The sequence below is a fragment of the Camelina sativa genome, chromosome 4 (genome assembly GCF_030686135.1).
Source record: "Camelina sativa cultivar CO46 ecotype springtype chromosome 4, ASM3068613v1".
NCBI classification, from domain to species: Eukaryota; Viridiplantae; Streptophyta; class Magnoliopsida; order Brassicales; family Brassicaceae; genus Camelina; species Camelina sativa.
In genome coordinates this window covers 6,989,400-6,997,850 of record NC_141883.1, presented here as the reverse complement: position 1 = coordinate 6,997,850, position 8,451 = coordinate 6,989,400, and the positions used below count along the sequence as shown (strand labels likewise).

The 8,451-nt window shown below is 35.1% G+C and overlaps 1 pseudogene across 1 annotated transcript; it reads left to right on the top strand.

The window, feature by feature from the left end:
- The first annotated feature begins 6,272 nt into the window (after positions 1 to 6,272).
- Positions 6,273 to 8,169, top strand: LOC104780046 (UPF0496 protein At3g28270 pseudogene; annotated as a pseudogene). Its single transcript, XR_015596121.1, has 2 exons — positions 6,273 to 6,436; positions 7,131 to 8,169. The product of XR_015596121.1 is annotated as a UPF0496 protein At3g28270 pseudogene (transcript).
- Positions 8,170 to 8,451: the final 282 nt, after the last annotated feature.

The window sequence follows — 8,451 nt, the reverse complement described above, 5'->3', positions numbered from 1 at the left end:
TGGTCCATCGGAACGCACACTCGTCCTTTAACCAGAATGGTACCATTGTTCGAGGTTTCATACTCGGTTCCGTCCACCTTGGACAACCGTATCAGATCCGTATCCTTTTCTTGAGCAATTCGTACCCTAGTCAACAAATCTGCTTAGTCTGCGGCCCCAAGGCCTAGCGGTTTTGACTGTTCTGTCAACACATTCAACCGCAAGGTTATGATCATACCAACCAGGTTCTCCGCATCTCTCTCGGCATTGATAGTCGACCTTCTTCTACTTAAGGGGTCCGCCACCAGATTGGCCTTATCCGGATGGTAACTGATTTCCAAGTCATAGTCCGCAACTAGTTCCATCCATCTTCGCTGTCGTAGGTTCAGTTCTGACTGAGTAAAGATGTACTGCAAGCTCTTGTGGTCCGTGTATATCTGCACTTTTCCACCGTACAAGTAGGACCTCCAAATTTTTAGCACAAACACTACGGCCGTCATTTCCAAGTCATGGGTTGGATAATTCTTTTCATGCTTCCTCAGCTGCCTAGAGGCATAAGCGATCACTCTTCCGTTCTGCATTAATACGCACCCTAACCCTCGACCAGACGCGTCCGTGTAAATAACATACGGCTCATCCGGTTCCGATAGTGCTAAAACTGGTGTACTAGTAAGCATGTCCTTGAGAAACTCTGCTCACAATCAGCTGTCCATGCATATGGTACATTCTTTCCCGTTAGCTGGGTCAGCGGCTGTGCCATACTCGCAAAACCTTTGAAAAATCGTCGGTAGTACCCGACCAGTCCTAGGAAGCTTCTTATATCCAAGGCGTTCCGCGGTCTAGGCCATTCTGCTATGGACCGAATCTTCTCCTGGTCCACGGACACTCCCTTGTCCGATACTACATGTCCTAAGAAACCGATCTCTCTTTTCCAAAAACTGCACTTACTAAGTTTGGCGGATAGTTTCTGTTCTTTTAATCTTTCTAACACTTTCCTCAAATGTGCGGCATGCTCTTCCTCACTCTTTGAATAGACTAAGATGTCGTCTATGAATACAATCATGAAATCGTCCAAATACTCTCGAAACACATTGTTCATAAGCTTCATGAATGCTGCGGGGGCGTTAGTTAACCCAAACGGCATAACCACAAATTCATAATGGTCGTACCTTGTCCTAAAGGCTGTCTTCCGAATGTCTGATTCTTCTATCGGGATTTGGTGATATCCTGAAGCCAAATCAATCTTTGAGAAATATGTGGCTCCCCGGAGTTGATCTAGCAACTCATCAATCCTCGGCAAAGGGTATCGATTCTTCACCGTCACTTTATTCAGTCCACGATAGTCGATGCAAAGTCTGAAGGTTCCGTCCTTCTTCTTCACAAAGAGTACTGGTGTATCCCATGGTGAACTACTCGGCCTAACAAACCCTTTCTCCATTAATTCACCCAACTGTTTCTTCAATTCGGCCATCTTCGTCGGTGCCATACGGTACGGAGCCCTTGATATTGGAGCAGTCATCCCGTCTCACTAGGCTCAGCTCAATAATCTCAATCCGACACAGGGTATATTACAATCAAGTCACGCAAGTCAAACAATTCACGTAGGTTAGTTGTCTAAGTCATTTAGACCAACCACCATTCATATTGCAATAGAACACATTAACCATTAACTTAGACAAGCAACTAACAAGATTAAATAAACCACGGGTCAAGAGAATCAACCATGGAACTCGGCCACAGTCACGCACTCACCTTCGGTTTCAACCTACGGTGCTAATCTCTCGATTTCTATGCCCAATTCCGATCCCCGCCTCTACACGGACAGATCTACATCGTTAACCACCGATGTATAACCCATGAACTATCGACGGATCAAGGCGGAAGAAGACTTACCGTTTTTGTCTCGATCTAGACTTAGGTAATTCTCGGTCAAGCTCTATGGAAACTCTTCTCTCTCTCTTGCGGCGGCTAAGAGGTCTTATGCGAATTCTAGAGAACTCTCTAAGGGTTTCTATCCTTTATATAGGGTCGACTAAACCGCCTCGAGTTACCTCAAAACGATAAGCCTGATCGCTCCCTAACTTCCCATATTTTTCGCATCTATCCTTATCCGATCAACTTTGCCTTTTCCACGAGTTTCCATTTCTCTTGGGTTTCCTTTCCCATGAGTCGGCTTAAATCTTCGCAAGATTTCCGAGTTCCCGGGCCACCCATCGGCCCATAGTCTAACCGATCCATCCTTGTCCATCGGCCCGATCCATCGTTCACCGATGCGACCATTTCCGGATAGTCTACTTCACTATCACTCTCACTATCACTATCACTAGGATTTTCACTCCCACTATCACTAGGACTTGGACTTTCACTGCCATTTTCATCCAGAAACTTACATGCTTGCATCATCTACAATATAAGGTCTAGGATTCCTTTTCTTCAGTTCAAACATCTGTTCACTACTTCGGTAGTCTCGAACTCTCCATTTCCATCTGGAACCATTGGCTATCGAATCACGGCCGTTGTCTTTTACGGATCCTGATTCGTCTTGTTCTCGTTCCGAGGTTTGTACCAAGTACGTCTTGATTCTTCCGAATACGTCTTGATCCTTCCGGATACGTCCTGATCCTTCCGGATACGTCCTCATACCTTTCCATTTACCGTGTATGTACCATCTCATGTACCGCCGGTACGAGGGAAACGGGTCGTTACACCTATCCCTTTTGCATGTAGAGTTAGATATCCTTATTTGGGCTATGGAGTGCTTACTAGCGTTGAACATGGATAAAGCTTTTTTTACTACGGATTGTTCAGACCTCCTAAAGATGACGTCTAATATCGAGGATTGGTGACCTTTTCATCAGAATTGAAGGATTTTACTCATTTCAGAGATATATTTGCTAATTTTAGTATTAGATATATTCCTCGAGAGGATAATATCCATGCTGATAAACTTGTGAAATGTTCAAGAGCACGAAGTTTCTGTTTTTCCCATATAAGCTCGTCGGTACGTAACTAGCTCTCTCTCAAAAAGAGTCATCTTCGATAACTTAATATATGGGGTTTGATTGTCAAAAATAATAATAATAATAATGTGTTCTTATATATTAGTTAATTTATAAAAAAAAATTGCCCATTTTCTTAGCATGAACTATTTATAACAGATTTATTTACTAATTTCTTCCTTTTTAAAACAATATACAGTAGCCAACTCAGACCAACTCACACCATAGAAATACTGTAAACTAATAATTGTATAATTAAAAGTCTACGATTTACACTATCAATACCGTGACTTAATAATTGTATAAAATTAATACTGACATGCTAAGCATTAATACCAACATGCTAAGCATTACGTACTACCGACATGCTAAGCATGCTAAAATCAGATTAATCAAATTATTAAATTATAAAATTAATAGCAAAATGCCAAGCATTATAAATTAATAAATAGGATTGTTCCCGTGGTGCATGAAATAATATTTTGCATATTTTTATATATAATAGTAAAATTTGTTGTTTTTAATATTAAAGTTATATATAGTTTTATTGTCTTTGCAAACAATTACAGTATTAGTTATTAAATAAATAAGTGTTGAATTTGAAAAGTTATAAGTATGTATATTTTATTAATAATAACTGAATAAGTAATTTTATTCATTTTAATACTATTTAAATTCGATTTTAAATAATTTTTGTTTTAAGTTATAGTTTCAGATAAAATGATTAGAATTTTGATGAATATTAGGATATTTATTAATTACTATATTTTTTATTAATAATAACAATTACAAATATTAGGATATCAATAAATAATCATATATAGAAAAACTACTAATTAATGAGGATCCGAATCAAGAATTGGGTTATATATTTCAATTTTGATTCAACCCGTAAAGATAATACAAAAATGTACATTAAAAGATAGGTTGGTGTCAGTTATACAAATTGTTAATCTGATTTCTCAGATTAGTTTCCTCAACCATAGACGTACTATTAGTGTGTATATATATATAAAATGATATATATTTAATATAAATCTGATTATATGGTCTGAGTTGGCTAGTGTAGTATAGTTTTTTTAAAACAAATATTATTTCATTATCTTATCATATTTTATTAAATATTACACTAGCCAACTTCTATAGAGGTATATATTAATTTAAGAGCAACTTTGGTAGATAACCATAGATCCAAAAAAAATTGAGAAAATAACTATAAATCAATTTTTTTAGTAAATGACTCTTTTTATGGTGGGGTAGGGGTAGAGTAGTTACCAAATTAACCTTATAATTTACAAGTTTTACAAAATCTGAAAATTCAATAGGAGATATAATTTGTGACTGAAAAAGTGGAGAGAAATAATGCTACAATAAGTCATAGTGAGTACCAAAAGTAAAGCTGAGGTTATAGTTGGAAGAGATGGTGTTTGTCATTGTTACGGAGGTGCCTATGGTGGTGATTGAAAGTAATTACAGAGGTGGTGATAGGGTTATTTTAAAAAATAGTATGAATCTTGTTAAAATTGCATGTAATTATCATACAAATAGCATGTGATATTACAAAATAGCATTCTTGGTTTGAGTAAATAGAAAAATCATGCGATATTATCATTTGTTGGAATATATCATGTCATTTATATAAAAAACACAATGAATTACAATAGTTTTCTAAAAAAAACATGATAGATAAACACAGATACATGTAAAAATATTAAAACACATAGTTACTCTAAAAAAGTTTGCCCCGATGTTGGAGGAGATAGAGAGAATGAGAAAAATAGAGCAGTGGGGAAAAGAGAAAACGAGGTGATAGTAATGATATAGGAGATGGTGGTCGTTACGGAGGTAACGGTGATGAATTCGGTGGATAAAAGCTGATGGAAAAGACGGTAGTTGTTACGGAGATGATAGTGATGAACTCGGCGGAGTGGATTTATGTTGGTGTTGGTGAATTTTGTGATGAAGTTTTCGATTGAGAAAAAAAAAATGAGAGATGTTTCTGTAATTTGACGAGAAAGAAAAAAGAATGAAGCGAATAAAAATAAATGAAGGGAAAAAAAAGAGAGAAGGATAAATAAATACTTTGAGAGGCATATCCGACACAAACACATACACCATAGTTATTTTCTTCATTATTTTCAATTGGATAGTTATCTAGTATATAAACTCTTAATTTAATAATTTATAGTAATTCTTAACTTAAAGGGTTTGCAAGCAAAAACCCTTGGTGGGTGCTAGTAGTATGGTACCATTTGCTCTCGAGAACTCCGTATATATATATATATATATTTTGTTAATTGCTAGTTAATATTTTTAATGCTAATTGGAGTTAGCTAATCTTATTATATAAAGCAAGAATTAGTCATATAACATTCAATAAAAACCAAGGCTAGAAAATCCTAAAAATTAGATTAATAAGGAATAAAGGGAGTATAGCTATTAAATAATACCATGAGTATTCTTCGTAGATAACCTTTTCAAATAATACATGATACGTTAATATAATTTTGACTAAAAAACATGCCAGTATTCGTAGTAGATAACCTTTTTAATAATACATGATACGTTAATCTATATTTTGACTATAAATAATAGGTCAGTATTTTTAAAATAATGTACAATATAGTTCTTGAAAAAAAATAACATGTAAATATTCCTCGTAAATAATATTTTTAATATAATACATGAGAATTTGTTAGTAATGCATTTTTGTAATTATCTCTATTCAAAAATATATTTTTTCATTTTTGTCCTTTTTTATTTTAATGACCATCCATAACAAACACAGCCACATGATCAAGATCACAAACACAAAAACCATCACATCAGCAAGCACAAGCACAAATATCGAATTAGGAATTTCAATTTAGAAACTCACTTGAAGCAACAACGTCGAGGGGAGAAACTGAAAAACAAAAAAACAAGACCGATTTTTTGACAGTCATTGTTGCATCAACAAAGCGGTTGTAAAATAAAAGAAAATAGGAAGAAAATATCGTATTAACCGAGTGTCTACAGTAGTATTCTCACTAGAAATGTCTTGTTGTAACACCCGCGAACTAAAAGTATGTTTTGGGGTAGGTATCGATCGACAATTGGAGATATCGGTTGTAATACACACGAACCAAAAAAATATGTTTTGGGGTGGATGTCAATCGATACCACTTTGGTGTCGGTCTACACCAACAATTCTTAGACGGGCCGACTTGAGTTAAAACGCTCGTATTCTTTTGTTTTGTGTTTTCCATTGTTTTAGCATAAGTTATATATTTGTAAACTTATCAATGTTGCTTTACATCTATTGAGGTTATAGTTGTAACTAGCCAATACAGGCTTCTCCTTTCTCTCCGATAAATACTTGTAGATCACTAACCTAACAAATCACTCAAACTACAAACCTGTAATATATTGGTCAAAGAAGGTTAAGGTTTTTCTCCTCTAGTCTGATCCAATTTCTGGTAATTCTCTCTCTCTAGCTCGATTTGATATGTTAGGCACATCCTTGCTTTTAAATATTGCATATATATATATATATAATGAAATCAAATTTTTACAGTTTTTTACACCTACAACTATAGAAGTAAATAATTGTTTTATTACTTTTTTTTTTTTTTGCTGTTCGATTTTTCTAATTATTATCAAAATTTCATTTTTTCTTATGAGTTTTTACAGGTAACTGTATTTTTCTCTGTACTGAATATTTTATATGTGACTCCTAATTTTTTTTTTAATTGAGAAATCAAAATTGGTATTTTTATCGAGAATGATGCATGAATATTAAATTAAATATATAAATAGTTTTACAAAATTATTTTTCATCTAATCAAGGAAATTATATTTTGAAAACATTATATTATATCTACATAATCCGTTCTTTTTTTTTGTAAACTTGTGAATTACATAATCCGTACTTATGCATGACTTACTCAGGTTGATTAATTATAATGCATTAAAACAAAAACTTTAAAATAAAATCATTCTTGCAAAAAAAAATGATTAGAACAAGAAAAAAAACCTATATTAACTAACACTTAATTTTTATTATTATTTTGGTAAACGGGGGTGGTTGTTAACGTCTCTGATTTTGGAAGCTCGGTGTATGCAAAATCTGTGCTCTATCTACCTTTTCTTGATATTCTTTTTTCTTTTCAGTAATATCATCCATGGCATTATCCGAAGAAACGATGTCGAAATGCTCAGAAGACATGACTGCTTACGAATCAGCTTGGGAAGACCACCCAGAGCTCAAATCCTTTTATTCTTCGCTTGAGCAGCCAACCATCACAGTGATAAACTCGCTTACTGCTGGAGCTGAGACTGGGTTTTTTTCCCAACACGCAGTACGCATGGAGGTCTCCAAGAACCTATTTGAAGTTAGGCTAGATGTGAAAGATTTCACTCTTCAAAGCGACAACATAGCTCTTAAAAGTATGGTTAAATCCTATTTTAGAAATATCGAGATGATTTTCGAGATTTTCGATAATGTAATGGATCGCGTGGAGAAAGCAGAAATGGGCCAACTTTTCCTCCTAGAGGCCGCGGCTCAGTTTGACAAAGAGTCGGAAGAAAACGATTTTGGTGGGAAAAGGAAGAGGTATTTAAACACCTTGAAGGAGCTCAAGTACTTTAAAGCCATGGGAGATCCTTTTGATGGCCTAGTGCTCACGCCTCAGTCAGAGTTCCGACCGGTCCAGGATGTTCAGAAGCTCCTTCTGGAAGAATCGCTCCCCAGCGTATCTGAATTAGTCCACCAGCTACAAAAAAGGATCTCGTCTCTTATGCAAAATGTGGATGAGGCTATTAAGGATGAGGAGGACATGAAAACTGCCCTCAACTCAATCAGCGAGAAAGTAACTAAATTAACAGAGACAATCAAGGAGGTTGGTGATATTGTGGCTGATCGTAGCAAACTTATCCTTGAGGCGAAATTTAACTTTCTCAAACAGATCGACGATTTGTTCAACGAAAGGATCATCGCAAGGATCAACGGTTCTGGTTAAACGTTATGAATGTTTGTTATTCAAGAGTCAACTTCCATATTTTCTATGTTTTAATAATTAGTATGAGGGTTTACATCCCATCGTACCTTTTTATAACATTGACCATCCGAGAGGATTGGTTGATATGTACCTCTATCCCCTATGTATTTTATAATTAATCCTTGAAATAAAAGTTTGTTGCTTTGCTTTTACATTCATCTTCACAAATTAAACGATCAAAACTTTACTTTCCATATAAACCAAGTTTTAATTGCTAGAGATTCACGAGGTGATCTGTAGATTCCATCCTCATTTTCTTCTCACTGTTTGATTGCGTAGATTAAGATATATACTTTCTCTATAATTACATTAACCTAGAGGCTCCTTCACCTCTCTTGTATATATTATATGGCCGTACAAATACTTTGTCATAAATGGAAAAACATGTTCTTTCTTTTTGGCTGCAATCTTCTCATATTTCTCTTCTTTCAACC